Here is a 19117-nt window from a genome sequence, read left to right as displayed (position 1 = left end):
TTTCAGATGTCAACCTTGATGTCAGTAAAGTAGTGTATCTAGATCTTATTTTATTTTATTTGTCTTTTTCCATTGATTTATCCCTGGCAATCTCTGTCTTGATTCTGGTACCTTCCATCTTGTATATACATTATCTGATTTGGGAAAGAAAGGGCAATAACATAATGATGAAAGAAGTACAAAGAGTGACCCATTGCAACAATGATATTCACAAGACACTATATCGGCAATGAAATTTACAACTTTGGGGTGGGGAGGTTTGGAGGGATCGAAGGAATAGGAGAACAACAATGGAGTGGATAAAAATATTCAACAATTAATGTACCTTACTCATGTAATTGTACCCACTCTGTACAGTAATTTTAAATTAAAAAAAATTAAAGAAGTGAACCTACCCTAGAAAAAATATCCTTTCCAAATAATACATCTGTAATATGACTTGTGAGGGATTCCAGAGTTATGCTGTTAAATCTGAAAAGGGATAGGTTGGGAAGCCATCTCAAACAACAATGAAAAGACATCACTCTGCTCTGGAAGGGTCAAACAATCAAAAGAAGACAGGGGTATGTGTTATTATCTCAAGAGTATTTAAGTTAGAGCTGTTAGACACTAAAAGTTTAAGACTTTGAAGACAAGATGGATGTCTGTGCTACAGTTGTAATGGTCCCTTCTGCTCCCTAAAAATAAGGGATGCAATTATCAATGTGTATACGAACAATACCTCATCTTAATAGTTGTAACCACAAGCTAGATTGATGCCATAGTTTGTGGACATACCTGTAGCCACTCACCCCCCCACCCCTGTAGTGGAATGACTATAAAGTATGTTAAGCAGGATTTGGGGATGCAGAAGCTGGCAATGAGGCTTTGGGTCCTCTGATGTCTTCTTTCCTATAACTTCCTGTGTTTTCTCGGTTTTTTTTTTGTTTTTTTTTTTGTTTTGTTTTTTTTTTACCAGGTATCCCATTATCTTTGCTATTCCATGGGTGCTGTTAGTGACAGTGCTGATATTCTGACCACCTCAAAACAAACTATGGAAAAACACTTCCTCAGAGAAGATTCACAACCATATAGGAGCACCTGGAAAGGTACCACACATCAGCAGTCATCCTGTGATCTTCTAGCAAGAAAGTATAATTCAGGAGTATTTTTACTTTTGATAATCATTTTTTTCTTTTCTTTTTTTATTGTGAAAATACTGCACAGAGGGGTTACAATTACATGGGCAAGATAATGAGTATATTTCTCATCAAGCATTGCAGCCTCCTTCTTTGTTTCCTTTTCCCATCCCTTCCCATCCTCCCCCCATCACCCCACCCAATGATTCCCCCACCCCGCACCAAAGTTGTAAAGTTCGTTTTTGACATAATGACTTGTACATCTCATTGTTGCCATTCCATACCTCTAAAGATTTTACATATATTACAGTAATATACACCTAAACTGCTTAGCACTCACGGCACATTGGTGTCTTATAATTGTCTTCAGATCAGAAATATGCTAGAGCTTAGAGTAGAATGATGGGCTGTACATTTTCAACGCCAGAGTGATGATCACCCCCTGCAATTATTCTCAGTGGAGAATCCTTCCCATACATTTTACTGACTTAGCTTCTACTTTATGCTTTACCATTATCAGGGAGGGTCAACCTGTATCGTGCTACAATACTGCAGCAATCTTAGCTGCCTTTGAATTTTACCTCCAATCTTGATCACAAGGTCAACTCTGCAACTCTAATCACATACTTAGTGGACAACTGAACTTTTCAAGCCTGGTTAAAAATTCAGCTATCATTGCTCATTGCCAGTGTTAAAGATCTCACTACTTTAGATTTATTGTGTATCTTCTTGTATTTCCAAAACTTCCTTAGATGTTGCTTTTTGAAGTAGAGCCTTTAGTTTGCATTTGATTTATGGAGGTGTTAATGATGCCAGTTGCGCTGCATACATTATAATGTAAGCATTTTGATGTTTTGACATATGAGTTTAATTTTGGCAATTGAAGAAGTGAATACACAACACTCAAATGTTTCTTTATATGTACTGGTATTGCTTTATTGTGAATTTCCTAAAAGCCAATCATGGGAATGCATGTCCCTAATCCCATCACTTCTGTCACTGAGACAAGCCTTGAAAGGTCCAGACCACTTGGCACTTCATAGTGAGAACCTTTCTACAAAGAAAGGCGAGAGAATAGCAAAAAGAGAAAATGAATCTTTCAACAGTTTTGTTATATGTTCTTTACACTTAGCCATTAAGACCACCATAATAGCATTTTTATCACTTCTTACCTACTCTTTTCCTGTTCTAAGCTGTTTTATTTATGGATCTCGAAGAAATCATATAAGAATAATATGAGAAATCTAAATAAATCACATAAGAAATCATTAAAAATAGTTTGCTAGGTATATATAACCTAAAAGGAATAATTTCAGTAAACTATTGAGCACATAAAATGTAATGCATACCTAAAATTGACTATTGAAAACTTCAGCAGTTGTAGTTTATTCTGATAACAAAGATTATAAATTAAGTTACCATAGTATTCCAAATGGAACACAGAAATAGAAACATGGAGGGTAGAACTAAAGAAAGCTACTGCTACCACTAATAGAGAAAGAATGAAATTTAGGCAAAACTACTTCATAGTAAAAGCCACAGGACAGCCTCAACATTACTTTCATTGTTTTATATGAAGAAAAGACTTTTTTATTAGTAAAGACAAATTTTCACAGATAATAACATCAACTGGGTATATATTTCTTAAGGCCTTCAGGAAGGATGCTCTGACATGTTGTTGGAAGTTGACTTCTCTGGAACCTAATACACAATGTGCAGACACCATTCCAAGCACTGCACCTGCTTTAGGGAAATTTTAGTGCTCATGACAGTTCTTCAAGTTAGGAAATGAATTAAGTATTTTATTAATAACAGAAGTAGGCAAAAAGGCCAAACAAATTTCCCAAGTACCTAATACTGACCAGTTGTAGACCCATAATTCAAATCTGTGTTTCCACCAGGCATATCTGTGGATATTTTGTAAGTGTCACATTCATTATCTTTCAAGACCTATGGAGGAGCTGAACCCACATTATCTTCCTAATTATGGTTATAAGGACAATAACGTTGCTACAGAATATAAATATCTTTAAATGAAAAGGGTGTGGGTAATGACATTGTAAGTGATCTTTATACCAAATAAAGATCGGTTTAATTTCTAAAGAAATACCCTAATGAACATCATTCAGCTTCCACTGTTTAGTATCCTGGAGTAATTACTTAAGGAGAACAAATCCATGTCAAATATACCTGGGCTGATGAACACAGGTTTTATCATTGAGTACCTTGAATACATAGGGAATAGTTTGTTATGTATATATCATCCAAAACGAATACATTTTGTGACTAGTTACTTCCTCATTGTACCAAAGAAAAATCTATTCCCTATTCTAAAACATATATCAATTTAATGGATATTAGTGTTGTCAGCATAAATTATGCATGCATAATGTATGTAATATATTATATTACATAACATATAAATGATGTATTTATATGTATAACTATTGATATTCTATAACTACTATACTAACATATGTATAAAACTAATTTTGGTGTTATACTGTGAAGGATACAAGGAATGCCAACTTTATTTAAATAAATATATTTGTATGTTTTAGTTACATAATTTATTATTGTGCTAGGACTGAGGCTTGAACTATGGTCTGGGTGTTGTCCCTGAGCCATTTCACTCAGAGTGGCTTCATATATCTATCTTCAAATCTCAGCACCTAATTAGCTGTGATTGCAGACATGAGTCATATTATATTTTTTAATTCCATCCTTTGCATGTTCTTAAATAATTATTTTTGAATGTTCAAGTATATTATAGTGTTCCATCTCTAAACCAATTTATAATGAATAACTACTTATTGTGTAAAACTATGTGTTGCAATAGAAATTGTAAGGACCCTACTTTACTATCAATTTTCAAAGATATTGCTAGTTTAATTCCTGGACAGACAAGTAGAACAATTAAATTAAATGTTCATAATATATGTAATATGTTATATTACATAATATGTGACTGATATATTTATAATACATGCATAATTAGTGATATTCTATAATTACTATAAATAATATATGTATAAAACTAGTTTTAATATTATACTGTGAAGGATACAAGGAATGACAATATCCCTATCTTAACTGTCTCATTTTCAACAGTAGAAAAACGATGCTATAAACATATATCTTCAAGAAAGCACACCTCTGAAATCACATGTTCAATCTTCATCATTATGAACATCTTCTAAGATTGGCTATACTTATCCTCTAGAGTCAGCTTACCACTGCAAACACTTTGTGATACTTTCTGGATAAATTTGCTTGTCCTCATCCTCATCAGCCTTTCAGCAACTTCAGTGCAGGGCATTTTCTCTTGCTTAGCCTGTAGATGATATCATCCTTTGTTATTTCCCAGCAAAGAAATTGTGACTAGCAGGGTTGAGCATTGGTACAATCAGAAGTTCTTTGGTTGTGAAATTTTCCTTTCCTTTCTTGGCAAGTGAGCTGCAATAATGAAAAACATTTAAGGCAATATGCTTTACGGTAAATGAAAACATACTGATTTGAAAATACTACAAATATTAATTTTTTAAGTTTATTTTTAATTCAAATAAAATAGGGGTGGTTTTAGTGGTGCATGCCTTTAAATCTAGCTATTTAGATGGCTGAAAACAGAGGATCATAGTTTCAAGCTAGAACAGGTAAATAGACCATGAGTCACTTATCTTCAACTAAGAACCAAAAAGGTCAAAGTGGAGCTGTGGTTCAAATGGAAGACTGCTAGCCTGAGCAGAAAAGAAAAGTAAAGGAATCTAAGCCCCAAATTTAAATCATAGTACTAGGACACATATACCATACTTATATGGTTCCTAAAATATACGAAACCTGGTCATAGATTAAATATGAGTTGTGCAAAAGTATGTAAGTCTGAAATAACTCCGAGGTATTTTAACAAGACAACTGGAAGTGTTATCACTTAATCTAATATAATGAAGGATTGATTTGTAGATAAAGATCAAAGCTCACTTTGGGATCTTCTGAGTTTGTTAAAATCAGTAGCTAGGAGTTGTCAGTAAACAGGATGCTATTAAGGACTTGAATTAAAGAAAGAAGTACAAGTTGACATGTCCAAAACGAGCTTTGCAATGTCGGTGCGGGGGGGGGGGGGGGGGGGGGGGGGAAGGGGAGGGAAGGAGAAGGATTGGGATTGGGGGGGGAGGGGGGAGGCTGGGAAGGGATGTGAAGGGTAAACCAAAGGAGGAGGCTGCAATGCTTGGTAAGAAATGTACGCATTATCCTGCCCATGTAATTGTAACCCCTCTGTACAGTATGTTCACAAATAAAATAAAATTAAATTAAAAAAAAAGAAAGAACAGAGCTGGAGAAAAAAACAAATAATTACATATACTCAGTGGTAACAAACATGAGAAGGAATATTATAGAACTAAACCCTGGGATACAAATATGAAAAACATGACAAATGAAGAAAAACAGTAATAAGTATGTAATGCAGACTTATATGGATAGATATTTTTAATGTTTAAGGCCTATGAAGTGATTGTGTGATGACCTAAAATTTAAGAAATTGGTAAGGTCAACTATCACTTGGGGCAACCATAGCTGACAGTTTAACTAAAACGGGGCCAGAATAGTATGTCTTGATTTACCAAAGTGAAAACAGGCCAATATTTGGAAAGCCAATTTTTGGACATGTGGTTGGAGTGACAATTACTGCAGTTTGTTCAAGTGTCAGTAGAAGGGTACACTTTTAGCACAATGATAGAAATCTTTCAGGGATCTGGTAGATTTTCAATCTGTCTTCAATTTTCCTTTTTTTCTGAGAACCAAAATATCATTACTGGAAACCAGTCCCGAATTTTGCCTTTGGCAAGTTATCAGATATTCAGTCTATCACATGCCCAAATAATAGAGAATGGAAACAGGTCTACATTGAGCACTCACAGTAGACAAGTCTCTGGAATTTCTCAGGAAGATCCTTCTGCCATTATGGGATGGATAGTGCTGGATAATATACAAAATAGACATCATAGATTGAAAGTATTCTGCTAAGTTGACACGAGATATTGGATGTTTTAACTGCATTGTATCCATTCTTTATACCATATGATGTTACTAGACTCTGAAATACATTCTTATTGCATTTCCTTTGTATAACATATAGTATGTTTTGGTATAAAACTTTCGTCTTTTTTTTTAATATGGATTACTCCTAATTCTCAAGAGTGGGGAAATGCCCTGGAACTTTGTAACTTGAAGTCATATGTGGCCACGTGTCATATCCTATTTTCCTTGTACAAACTTGGTAATAAATTATATGTAATTTTTTTTATTTTTATTTATTTTCTATTGCAGCACCTGGCTATAAATAATTTAAACTGTAGTTTTCTTCAAGTATTTTATTCTACACTAGCGTTTTTTTCTTACAAGCTTTCTAATAAATATGTCATCTATTCAATTTTGAAAAGTACTGCTGTACCTCCTACTTATTTGAGGCATTTCTGAAATCCAAGTTCCTCTGTGTGTGAGGGTGGATACTTTTGACTGTAGCAAGTATTGTTGAATACATAACATTTGGCTATTTAGAGAACAAAGGATGTGAAGCGACTTTAGCCAGATAAAGAACTTCCTGGACAATTCAAGGGCACCTCATGTACTCTCTGTGTAGGTGGATAGGGAGCATAGAAATTCTTACACTTGAAAGTGATTGAGTGTGTGTGCACATAGGTGTTCACTTATTTATCTGTTGCTATAGTTTTACACATTCACTATTATAAAACAATATTTCATATATATATGTATATATACATATATATGTATATATGTATATCTATATACATATATATGTATATTCTGATCACACTTTAAAAAATGCAGAGAACCACATCCATGGGCATCGCTTTATATGTTGCTCTTTGGGTAATAAGAATGAAACCTGGTATTGTCCTGTGGAAGAGAAATTACTCAGAGATTCAAGTATTTTTCTTTCAATATATTGCTTGCTCCTAACTCTAAAATTAGGAAGTCTGTTAATATATAATATATTTTATGTTATAATATATTTAATATATAATGTATAATATATTGTATGTTATAATATATATTATATATAATAGCTGACAGTGTTATATATTCATAAGAAAAAATACAACAAATGTATCAATATCCATACCTTCCTAGTCATGATTAGGTTCAGTAGAGTTAGGTGCATTACATCTCAACAGGAAAATCTACTGAAGTTCTGATGACCTTGAACTAGATAAGGAGAATTCCTGTAAAAGGAGGCGCTCCTCAATTATGAGAAAAGATGTTTGGAAGTTTTTGTTTGTTTGTTTGTTTTTATTTTGGCCTGTCAAAAGGCCTGAACTCTGGGCCTGGACACTGTCCTTCACCACTTCCGCTCAAGGCTAGTGCTCTACCAATCGAGCCATAATACCATTTCTGGCTTTTTCTGTGTATGTGGTGCTGAAGATTCGAACTGAGGGCCTCATGCATGCAAGTCAAGCACTCTAGCACTGAGGCACCTTCCCAGCCAAAGTTTGGAAATTTTTGAGAAAAGGAATTTGGCATTTGCTTTGCATCCTTGATTAGTAATGAATAAGCACCATTTTACTCCAAATTTTGTCTCCTTTTATGTTCCCTAAACAGTTACACACGATCATCATTTCATGTCGTATCTTTAAGTCCTTCTTTTATTTCTTTTATCATTATTGTTTTGTTGTTGTTGTTTTGCTGATCCTGAAGCTTGAACTCAGGTCCTAGGCAGTGTCCCTGAGCTCAAGGATAATATTCTGCCACTTGCGCCACAGCACTACTTTTGGGTTTTTCGGCCTTGCCTTGCTTTGAAGCATAATACTTAGATCTCAGCCTCCTGGATAGCTAGGATTACAGGTGTGAGCCACCAGTGCCCAGCGAGTCCCTCTCTTTTAGATATTATTCTAAAAGCCTCCTATCCAAGGTCGCTCTTAAGGTAGTAAATGCACCTATGCCAATATTTCCTTCAAACTCTCATCTCCTGTTATGGCTATGGTGTGTCTCTTCCATTGTATCCTGAAACAACTTCACTGTTCTCTTCCTAATCCATGATTCTAGATTTGTTACTAATAATTACCTAAATTTTGTGGCTATAAACCCTAAATCACTCAACTGTTAATTTCATTTAAATTTTTTTTCAATATGATTGTTCTTCAGTACAAACCTGAGGTTATACTCACCTCTTCCATCTACCTCTTGGCATGAGCAGAGCCTGGGTCTATTCTACCTCAAATGCAAGAGGTTAGCAAGATAATAACCTATAGTATTCCTGCCTAAGAGTCAGGACATATAGTTGAGTGCCTGAAAGAAGCAATTCATTCCTGGCAAGGGAAGGGGTGATGGAGACAACAGCCTAGAGAGCAAAGTGACAGTCACAACATTTAATAACTTCTCCTTTGGAGAAACTGACCTCTTGCAAAGTGGCAGTGAGAAAACTCACCTAGTGAATTTTCATAGATGACGGAAGTTGTCATATTTCACTACACAACTTACTTTTAGTCAAAGAGAGGGTAATTCTTTTGTGTCCTCCTTAGACCCAGTCTCACTTAATCTCCATCTTAGACTTTGCTCATAGTCTATTCCTACCAGTAGGTCCCTGATGAGGAAGAAAGTGTGAAAGTGTGATCTCTGGGCTTCTGACTGGCCCTGTGGGAACTGAGGCCACTTTTAGTTTTGAACCTGTTCCTTCGGACATTGGGAAAGCTCATTCTCTGAATTGTGCCCTACTACCAAATCTTTTCAGAGAAAGTCAAGGAATGACAGATTCTGTCTGAGGGAATGAGTTTCTCCAATTCCAAAGAGGTCAATTAATATCTAATTCTAAGGCCCAGGTGAAAGTTCTTCACCAGATCCTCAAAGCTGGAGTGTATGTTAGCTCAGACTCCAGGCCATCCTCATATTTCTCCAGCTCTTTCTCATGAACCAAAAGGTTACAGGATTTGAGTTCAGAAACAAGTAGAAGACAATAGGAATAGAAGGAACATTTCTTTTTTTTTTTTTAATTTTATTTTATTTTAATTGAGAACATACTGTACAGAGGGGTTAAAATTACATGGGCAGGAAAATGCATACATTTCTTACCAAGCATTGCAGCCTCCTCCTTTGTTTACCCTTCACCTCCCTTCCCAGCCTCCCCCCTCTCCCCCACCAAATCATACCCCCCCTCCCCCCCCACCGACATTGTAAAGCTGGTTTTGACATGACATTTTGTACTTCTCATTGTTGCAACAGGTCCACCTGAATCCTTAAACGACTTGTTTGTCCCCGTCTCCACCACATGTTATACTGACATCAAATATAGTGAAAGCGGGGGTTACACTGTGGGGGAGGGACATACAAAGCAACAAAGAAATAATCTTATAAATGCATTAGAAACACATGCATGAAAGAAACAGAAACATTAAAATACATATTTGAGGGTTCGTTTTCCTAACATCACATTCTCTGACTTTTTCCGCTTGACTCATACCTATACTAGATATTGCAAATAAGGGAAACCATGGGACCTATGTTTCTTTGGGCCTGGCTTATTTCACTTAATATAATTTTTTCCAAGCTTTTCCATTTCCTAACAAATGGGGCAATGTCATTCTTTCTGATGGAGGCATAGAATTCCATTGTGTATATATACCACATCTTCTTGATCCATTCATCTACTGAGGGGCATCTGGGCTGGTTCCATATCTTAGCTATGGTAAATAATGCTGCAATAAACATAGTTGTGCTGGTAGCTTTAGTGTGGTCTTGTTTGTGGTCATTTGGGTAAATGCCCAAAAGTGGGATTGCTGGGTCATTGGGGAGCTCTATATGGAGTCTTTTGAGGAACCTCCATACTGCTTTCCAAAGTGGTTGAACAAGTTTACATTCCCACCAACAATGAAGTAAGGTTCCTCTCTGTCCACATCCCCTCCAGCATCTGTTGTTGTTAGAGTTCTTGATTTTTGCTGTTCTAACTGGAGTGAGGTGATATCTCAATGTTGTTTTGATTTGCATTTCTTTTATGGCTAGTGATGTTGAACATTTCTTCATGTGTCTATTGGCCATCCTTCTTTCTTCTTCAGAGAAGCTTCTCTTTAGGTCTTTCGCCCACTTACTTATTGGGCAGTTGTTTCTTTGAGGATTTGTTGTTGGGTGGTTTAATTTTTTGAGTTCCAAGTATATTTTAGATATGAGACCCTTGTCCGTTGTATGGCTAGTAAAGATCTTCTCCCAATCCGTGGGCTTTCTATTGATCTTGCTAGCTATGTCATTTGCCCTGCAGAAGCTCTGCAACCTTATACAATCCCATTTGTCCAACCTTTCTTTGATTTGTTGTGTTTCCGGGTCTCTATTTAGAAAATTTCGGCATGAGCCGAGGAGACCCAGGGTTTCTCCTATTCCATCCTGTAATGTTTTCAGAGTGTCTGCTTTGAGTTCAAGGTCTTTGATCCATTTGGAGTTGATTCTGGTGCAGGGTGATATATAAGGATCTAGCTTTAGTTTTCTACATGTAGTTAACCAGTTTTGCCAGCACCATTTACTGAAGAGGCTGTCTGTCTTCCATTCTATTGTTTTAGCTCCCTTATCGAAGATTAGATGGCTATAGGTCTGTAGGTTCATTTCTGGGTTTTCAATTCTATTCCATTGGTCCTGAGGTCTGTTCTTATGCCAATACCAAGCTGTTTTGATTACTATGGCTTTATAGTAGAGTTTGAAATTTGGTACTGATATTCCTCCAGCAGTGTTCTTTCCGTTGAGGAGCGTTTTTGCTATTCAGGGTCTTTTATTGTTCCATATGAATTTTTGGATTGCCTCTTCTATTTCCTGGAAGAATGAGGGTGGAATTTTGATAGGTATTGCGTTGAATTTGTAGATAGCCTTGGGAAGTATTGCCATTTTCACAATGTTAATCTTTCCAATCCAGGAGCATGGGAGGTTTTGCCATTTCTAAGTTCTGTGTTGATTTCCTTTTTCAAGATTTTAAAGTTTTCATCATAGAGGTCCTTCACTTCTTTAGTTAAGTTAATTCCTAGGTATTTTATTTTTTGTGGGGCTATTACAAATGGAGTTGCTTTCCTAATTTCAGCCACACTTTTCTCATTGTTGGCATACAGAAAAGCCATGGATTTTGGGGGGTTAATTTTATAACCTGCTACTTTGCCAAAGTTTTGAATCAGCTTGAGTAATTTGGGAGTGGATTCTATGGGATTCTTTAAATACAAGATCATGTCATCTGCAAAGAGGGAGAGTTTTATTTCTTCTTTCCCTATTTGGATCCCCTTTATGTCTGCATCTTGTCTTATTGCTGTAGCTAGGCATTCTAATACTAGATTGAAGAGAAGTGGAGAGAGTGGGCATCCTTGTCTTCTTCCTGAGTTAAGAGGAAATGGCTTTAGTTTTTCAACATTGAGTATAACGCTGGCTGTAGGTTTGCCATATACAGCCTTTATTGTATTGAGGAATGTTCCATGGATTCCTAATTTTTCCAAAACCTTCATCAGGAAGGGGTGTTGGATCTTGTCGAATGCTTTTTCTGCGTCTATTGAGATAACCATGTGGTTCTTATTCTTGCTCCTGTTGATGTGATTAATAATATTAATTGATTTGCGTATATTGAACCAGCTTTGCATCCCTGAAATGAATCCTGTTTGATCGTGGTGTATGACTTTTTGGATGAATTGTTGAAGTCGGTTGGCCAAAATTTTGTTGAGAAGTTTTTCATCAATGTTCATCAAAGAAATGGGTCTATAGTTCTCTTTCTTTGATGAGTCCCTGCCTGGTTTTGGGATGAGGGTTATGATGGCTTCATAGAATGTGTTCGGTAGTGAGCTTTCTCTTTCAATTTCATTGAAGAGTTGGAGGAGAATTGGTGTGAGCTCTGCTTTGAAGGCCTTGTAAAATTCCGCTGTAAAACCATCTGGTCCTGGACTTTTCTTAGCTGGGAGGTCTCTTATTGCTGTTTCTATTTCAATGCTTGATATGGGCCTGTTAAGATAGTTTAACTCATCTTGGTTTAGTTTTGGCATGTCAATATTTGCTAGGAAGAGGTCCATTTCTGTCAAGTTCTCAAACTTATTAGCATAAAGTTTTGAGAAGTATTCTCTTATAATGTTCTGAATCTTGGTTGTTTCCGTGGTGATGTTTCCATTCTCATCTCTGAGTTTATTAATTTGGGTATGTTCTCTTCTTTTTCTGATAAGATTTGCTAAGGGTCTGTCAATTTTGTTAAGTTTTTCGAAGAACCAACTCTTTGTTTTGTTGATTCTTTCTATAGTTTTTTTGGATTCTAATTCATTTAATTCTGATTAAATTTTGATTATTTCTTTCCGTCTACTGGATTGGGGTTTATCTTGCTGCTCTTTTTCAAGGAGGTTTAGATGCGTCATTAAATTGCTAGTTTCAGATCTCTCCAATTTGTTGATGTAGGAGCTCAGAGCTATAAACTTGCCTCTGAGTACTGCCTTTGCTGTGTCCCAGAGGAGCTGATATTTTGTGTGTTCATTTTTGTTGAGTAGCATGAACATTTGAATTTCCTTTCTAATCTCTTCCATGACCCACTCATGATTCAGCAGTGTGTTGTTCAGCCTCCATGTGATACCGGACTTTCTTTGGTGGCTTTTGGTGTTGAGTTCTAATTTTATTCCCTTGTGGTCAGATGAATGCAAGGTATAACTTCAATGTTTCTGAATTTAGACAAGTTTGCTTTGTGGCCTAAAATGTGGTCTATTTTAGAAAACGTTCCATGTGCTGCTGAGAAAAACGTGTATTCTGATGCTGCTGGGTGAAATGTTTGGTAAATGTCTGTTAAGTCTAGTTGATCTATGCAGCTGTTTAGATCTGTGGTTTCTCTGTTGAGTTTTTGCCGAGTTGATCTATCTAGTGGGGAGAGTGGTGTGTTAAAATCCCCAACAATTAATGTCTTTGGATCTATATGGGATTTGAGGGAAAGTAGTGTCTCTTTGATAAATTTGGGTGCTCCATTGTTTGGTGAATAGATATTTAGAATTGTAATATCCTCCTGAAGGAGAGATCCTTTAATTAGTATGTAGTGACCTTCTTTATCTCTTTTCACGAATTTTAATTTGAAGTCTATTTTATCTGATATTAGGATTGCAACTCCCGCCTGTTTATGCGGTCCGTTTGCTTGGTAGATTTTGTTCCACCCTTTAACATTGAAAATGTGTTTGTTTTTACGGGCAAGATGTGACTCCTGCAGGCAGCAGATAGAAGGGTCTTGTTTTTTAATCCAACTAGACAGTCTATGTCGCTTAATTGGAGAGTTCAGTCCGTTAACATTAAGAGATAGGACTGAGAGGTATTTGGGAGTTCCTGCCATGTTATCTACCTTCTTGGGGGCTGCGAAAACTGGGTTCTTCCTATGGTTCTTGGATTCTCAGTTTGGGTGCAGTTTCTTGGCCTTTATTGCGGTCTTGTTGGTTTTCTATGTGTAGGACATCTTTAAGAATCTTTTGTAGGGCTGGTTTGGTGGAGATGTATTGTTTCAATTTTTCTTTGCATGGAAGGTTTTTATTTGGCCTTCAGTTATGAAGGAGAGTTTAGCTGGGTACAGTATTCTTGTTTGATAGTTGTTTGTTTTTAGGGCATGGCATACATCATTCCAGGCTCTTCTTGCTTTGATTGTCTCTGCTGAGAAATCTGAGGTGATTCTAATTGGTTTCCCTTTATAAGTGATTACCCTTTTCTCTCTGACAGCTTTAAGGATCTTTTCCTTGTTCTGAGTTGATCCTGTGTGGATTATAATGTGGCGGTGGGATGTCCTATTCTGGTCTGGTCTATTTGGGGTTCTAAAGGCTTCTTGTATCTGGACAGGCCTATCTTTTTGCATGTTTGGGAAGTTCTCTGCTAGGATCCTGTTAAACAGATTTCCTAGACCATTAACTTCTGTTTCTAGGTGCTCCTCTACACCCATTATCCTTAGATTAGGCCTTCTGATGGTGTCTTCCAGGTGTTGGATAGATCTATCATATTTCTTGGACTTGTCTTGGATGGTTGTATGTTCTTTCTCTATAATATCTAGGCTGTCTTCAATCCCTGAGATTCGATCTTCTGCATGGTCTAACCTGCTGTCAAGACTCTCTACTTTGTTTTTTATCTCTTTTCCTTCTAGTTGGTCAGCTTTGATGGCTTCAAGTTCTTTGTTGAAGCTCTGTTTTAGGTCTTGTATGAATTTCTTTACTTCCTTAATTTGGTGTTCAGTGTTTGTCCTCAAATCACTTAGTTGATTGGTTATGGTTTCTTTGGGCTCCCATTCCTTCTGTTGGGTTCCATTCAGCATTCCCTTTGTGGTCTCCCTGACTTCCTTCAGCTCTTTGTTAATGGATTCCATGAATGCCTTTAGTGATCTTTGTGTGTTCTCTACCTGGTCTCTCAATTCCTGTATTACTCTTTGATTAGCTTCCTCCCGTTCGTGGGATTCCTGCAGATCTCTTTGAGTGTTCTCAGCCTGCTCACGCCATTCCTCCCTTTCTCTTTGAGTATTCTCAAGTTGTTCACGCAAATCCTGTATCAGTTTTTGAGTAGCTTCCTCACGCTTATGATATTCCTGTATAAACTTCTGGGATGCCTCCTCTCTCTCCCTGTCACGCTCATACAGAGTCCTTTGTACATCGGCAAACTTTTCATTTATCATGTTTGCCAGCAGTGTTTGTAGAGCTGTTTGGGAACTCTCCTCTGGATTATTCATTATCTGTTCTAACCCCTGATTATCAAGATTGGGAATTGAGATACCCGAATTTGCCATTTTTCTTGTGTTTTTCCGGCTTACTCTGCCCATTTGAGATGAAGATAGCACCAGTTTTGTGCTAGAACACTATCTTAAGGCAACCATCAACCAAAGTTTGCATTTGTACAGTCAATAGTCTACAGATACAATCTAGTTCAACAGATACATCTATTTGACATCAAACAACTATATGTTAAAGGACTTCGAACCGCAGAGAAGAATTTGGAAAACCAGAAATTATTAGGGTTAGGGAGAGATGTGGGTAAAAAATAGGAATAGATTGGTGTGGGGAGGCACAGGGAGAGTTAACTATGTCCTAATCACAGTGCAGGAAATAGGTTGGGTAGGATGCAAGTAGAGAGAGAGAGAAAAAGAAGAAAGGGAAAGGGGAATGAAAAGAGACCAGAAAAAAAATAGAAACCTAAAAATTAATGTTATTTTAGAGATTAAAAGACCATCTATTTATAGAGGAATATGAATATGTTGAGAGAACGGGAGGGACATAGAGGAGATGTGAAAAACTTTAAAAAAATGCTTAAAATATTATATAGGTATAAAGAGGTAGTACTGCTATTAATGAATTTAAGTCTCAGAGCTTTTGAATTGAGTAATAAGTTTGTGGATTAAGTGTGTACACAATGGGGGGTAGGGTCTACTGGTTAACTACGGGTTTATCTGAGGATGTGCAGGACAAGAGTTACGTCACATAAAGAAGAACAAAGTGGAAAAGATGGAAAGGATAGGAAAGTGAGAAGAAAAGAACAGAAGTTCAGTAGAGCTAGACAAAAAACAAAAAGATAATTAAGAATGAAAGAAAAAGAGAAAGAAGACAAGAAAAGAAAGGAAAACACACATTCACGTATTCCTAAAATAAAAATTATAAGAGGAGAAAAGGAAAAAAAAAAAGTTAATGGAAAACAATTATTTTTTCAGAAGAGGCAAAAATTAAAGATTAATAAAAGTTTTAGAAAAGCAAAAAAATTTTTTTTATATATATAAGGTAACAAAAAACGAAAAAAAAACAAAACAAAACAAAAAAAAAAGAAAAGAAGAAAAGAAGAAGAAGAAGAAAAAAAATAAGGTCTTTGATTTTTTTTTTGGGGGGGAGGGGTGGGAAGAGTCCTGTATCTCCCTTTTGTCTGTAACCAGAGTCTGGTTGGAGTCCCTGGTCAGCTTGAGGTCCTGTGGCTTGATTGGTTTCTTAAGTCAGTTTGTTGGAACAGGCAGAAAAATGCTCTGCTTTACCCAAGATTTTGAGATTCCCCCTCCCAGGTTAGTTTACTGGGAGGGTGATCTGCTTTGAGAATCACAAAAGAGGGGGATGCAGTGATGAGGCTAGGTTCTGGGTAGAGTTGAGGCCTTTCAACAAACAGTAGCTTTTCCCTGGGGCTATTTTGTGAAAAAAACTCACAGCACCCAGCCTGGAGCCATTCTCAGGGTTTCTGTTTTTCAATTGATTGTGGTGGCCGCTAGAGGGAGGGGCAGCCTCTGGCTCTGGTTACCCGGTGAGGAGAGCCACTCCAATGGCTGGCGCCTGAGCTGCGTGACTTTTCCCTGGATGGAACTGAGTCTGTGAGGTCACTTCGCCGTTAAGTTCTTGTGACCTGCTAAATGACTCATTTTATTCCAAGGCCTGAGCTGGAGCTAGCCGCTCCTCCGAGCTTTGTCGGTATCCAAGATGGAGATCACCGGTGCTGGGTGGGGGGAGGGGTGGCCTTCCCTCCTCTGCTCCCTGGGAAGGAGTGAGGAAGTGGGGCTTCTACTCACGCCGAGTCTTGGATCCTGGGTCGTCTCTGGTCTGCAAAGTGCAGTATGAAGTTGTCTGCTCCTTGTCGTAGCTGCCCCTGCTGCTGTTGAGTAGAATCCGCTCGCCCGCTGCGTCTGGCTCCTTCGTCCCGGACTCTCTGTGTGAGCGCTCAGGTATGGCCGCGGCTGTGGTCGCCGCTGCGACCCTGCCGCCGCAGCAGCAGCAGCTGCTGGCAGACGCTCAGATGTGTCTGCTTGGCTTCCCCTCTCTTGACTAACTCTCTGTCCTGTGATGGCACACTTGGTGTGATTCTCTGGCTTGGGACTGTTCACTGGAACTCTGAAACTGTTTTCTATGCAAGAGCTTGTTCAGATTCCAGCTTCTCCTCCGCCATCTTCCCGGAACTCATCCACAAACTGCACTTAAAGAGAGCAAATTGCTTCATACAAGTTAGTAGAAATGCAACACCTTCATGAAGCAAATGTTGAAGTTCACAAGCAGACCTTAGGAATCTGAATATCAAGAAGATCAACGGATAAAAATATTTAGAAGGACAACTTTAGAACTCAAAATTGGGGAGGATACCAAAACTAGATACCAAAACTCAATGCTGAAGGGAAGGAGTGTTTTACCCCAAACCTCTGCTGTGTCTGACTCTCTCACACCAAACACACACACGCACACACACACACACACACACACACACCCCTAGTGAGAGGCCTTATCCAAAGTACAGGCATTCTGGACTTAGACTCCATTTTGAAGGCCTTTACCGAAAGTATCCATTGTGAAGGCCTTTACTGAAAGTACCCATTGTAAATAAAGACTTTTACTGAAAGTAAAAACTCAGGTTCCTGTAAAAACTGTGAAATGTCACAATAATGTTCTGCCCATAACTTCCCTAGCAATAGCCATCAGCGGATGACAGGAAGGTACATAAAGCTACAGATGTTTCTTAAGATACTTAACAGTTTGCTGCTTACTGCTTAGCCTGTGCACGCTAGCCAATAAGATTGTTACAAGATTCAGTCACTAAATGTCAACTAATCATGTAACTGCCAAGGTAGGAACCCCTTACCTCAACCCTATACCCTAAAAAACATCCCTGTTAACTGAAGGGTTGGGGCTCTCAACTCTGACCCACTGCTGTGGTGACAGATGTGAGTCCAGGCTCGAGCTTGCAATAAATGACTCTTGTGTGCTCGCATCGGAACTGGCTCCAAGAGGACTTTGGAAATCCTTATCTCAACACAAGGCAAGTGTACACAGAGAACCCCAGGGGCAGCTATATCTGGGACAATGACACGTTTATCCTCTTCCTTTTAGATAATCAAATGTGATGTTGCAGTTGGCTCCACAGCTGCCCTACATCTGAGCAAGAGGAAGGAAAAGATGCCTTAGCCTGCAGGATGGCCTTGTGTACCCCTGGCTTTCTGTGTAAGAATGCAGCTCATGGTCCCCTAAGCAGGGGTAGTCAAGCTGAAATGGGGGTAAGCTTTGCCTGGAGGATGGCACCCTGTGAGCCTACATGTGTGGTGAAGCAGCCTGGAAAGCCCTGTGAGCAACTCTGGGAAGGCCTCTCAGTGGCTTGGAGAAGTTGACTCCTGTAGTTGGTCATGGCAGGAGGAGAGCAGGAATCCAGAAGATGGGAGAGGCACAGGAACTAATGTGCCTCTCCATGGAGACTCCTCAGCCATGCTAAGGAAGTTCACAACCCGCACGTGGCGGCCACTCTGCAGGTCCCCAGAGGCCCTAATTGTCTGGGGAGCAATGCCTGGTCCTGATCCAGAGCTGGAACTTCCCCAGTGGCCCTGGGCCTGGCTGGGCTGGAGCAGCCCCTACCAGCCATACTTTTCTGCCCTCCTGCTCATAGCCTCCTAGCAGCTGTCCGGTCTGCAGCACCCAAAACAGGCCAGCTCCATGGGCTAAGGCTGTGCTGGCAATTCCTGGTGCCTGCTTCAAGGTGAGAGAGAGGCCTAGCCCACAGTGGAGCTGGTCCTCACTCACTTCCAAGGGCATCCACAGGGCATGACAACCATAGCCCCAGTGCTGCTGCCCTCCCTGCCCCCAGAGTTTACCTATAAGTCCCTGCCTTTGTTCTTGAAATTCTTTAGGCACTGGTTGTCTCATTTCTCATTGTCTGTTTGGGTGGGATTTGAGACTCCTTCCTCTCCTCACCAGGCAACCAGGCCCCAGGAGATTCACCTCAAATTCTGAACCTCACAGACACTCCCCAGATCCCAACTGCCTTTAGGGCTGATGCTGCCTGAGCTGCTGGCCTACTGCCTCCTTCTTCCCTTCAAAGCCTCTGCCAGGGCCTCCCATACTTGCTCCACTGCTCCCAGCACCAACCCCTGCTTGGCCTCCCATGAGGCCTCCTCCCTCCCCACACAGCCACCATCCCCAACCCCAACAAGGGGAAGACAACTGTGGGCCTGGCCCAGCCGAATCAAAGGTGTCACAGTGTGCAGCTGGCTGATTGGAGGCACCATAGGTCTCTGATCACTGTCTTTCACTTCACTTACA

The sequence above is a fragment of the Dipodomys spectabilis genome, unplaced genomic scaffold (genome assembly GCF_019054845.1).
Source record: "Dipodomys spectabilis isolate Male_0828 unplaced genomic scaffold, ASM1905484v1 ptg000250l, whole genome shotgun sequence".
Taxonomy (NCBI): Eukaryota; Metazoa; Chordata; class Mammalia; order Rodentia; family Heteromyidae; genus Dipodomys; species Dipodomys spectabilis.
The sequence above is the reverse complement of the archived record's forward strand: the minus strand, read 5'-3'. Positions refer to the sequence as shown.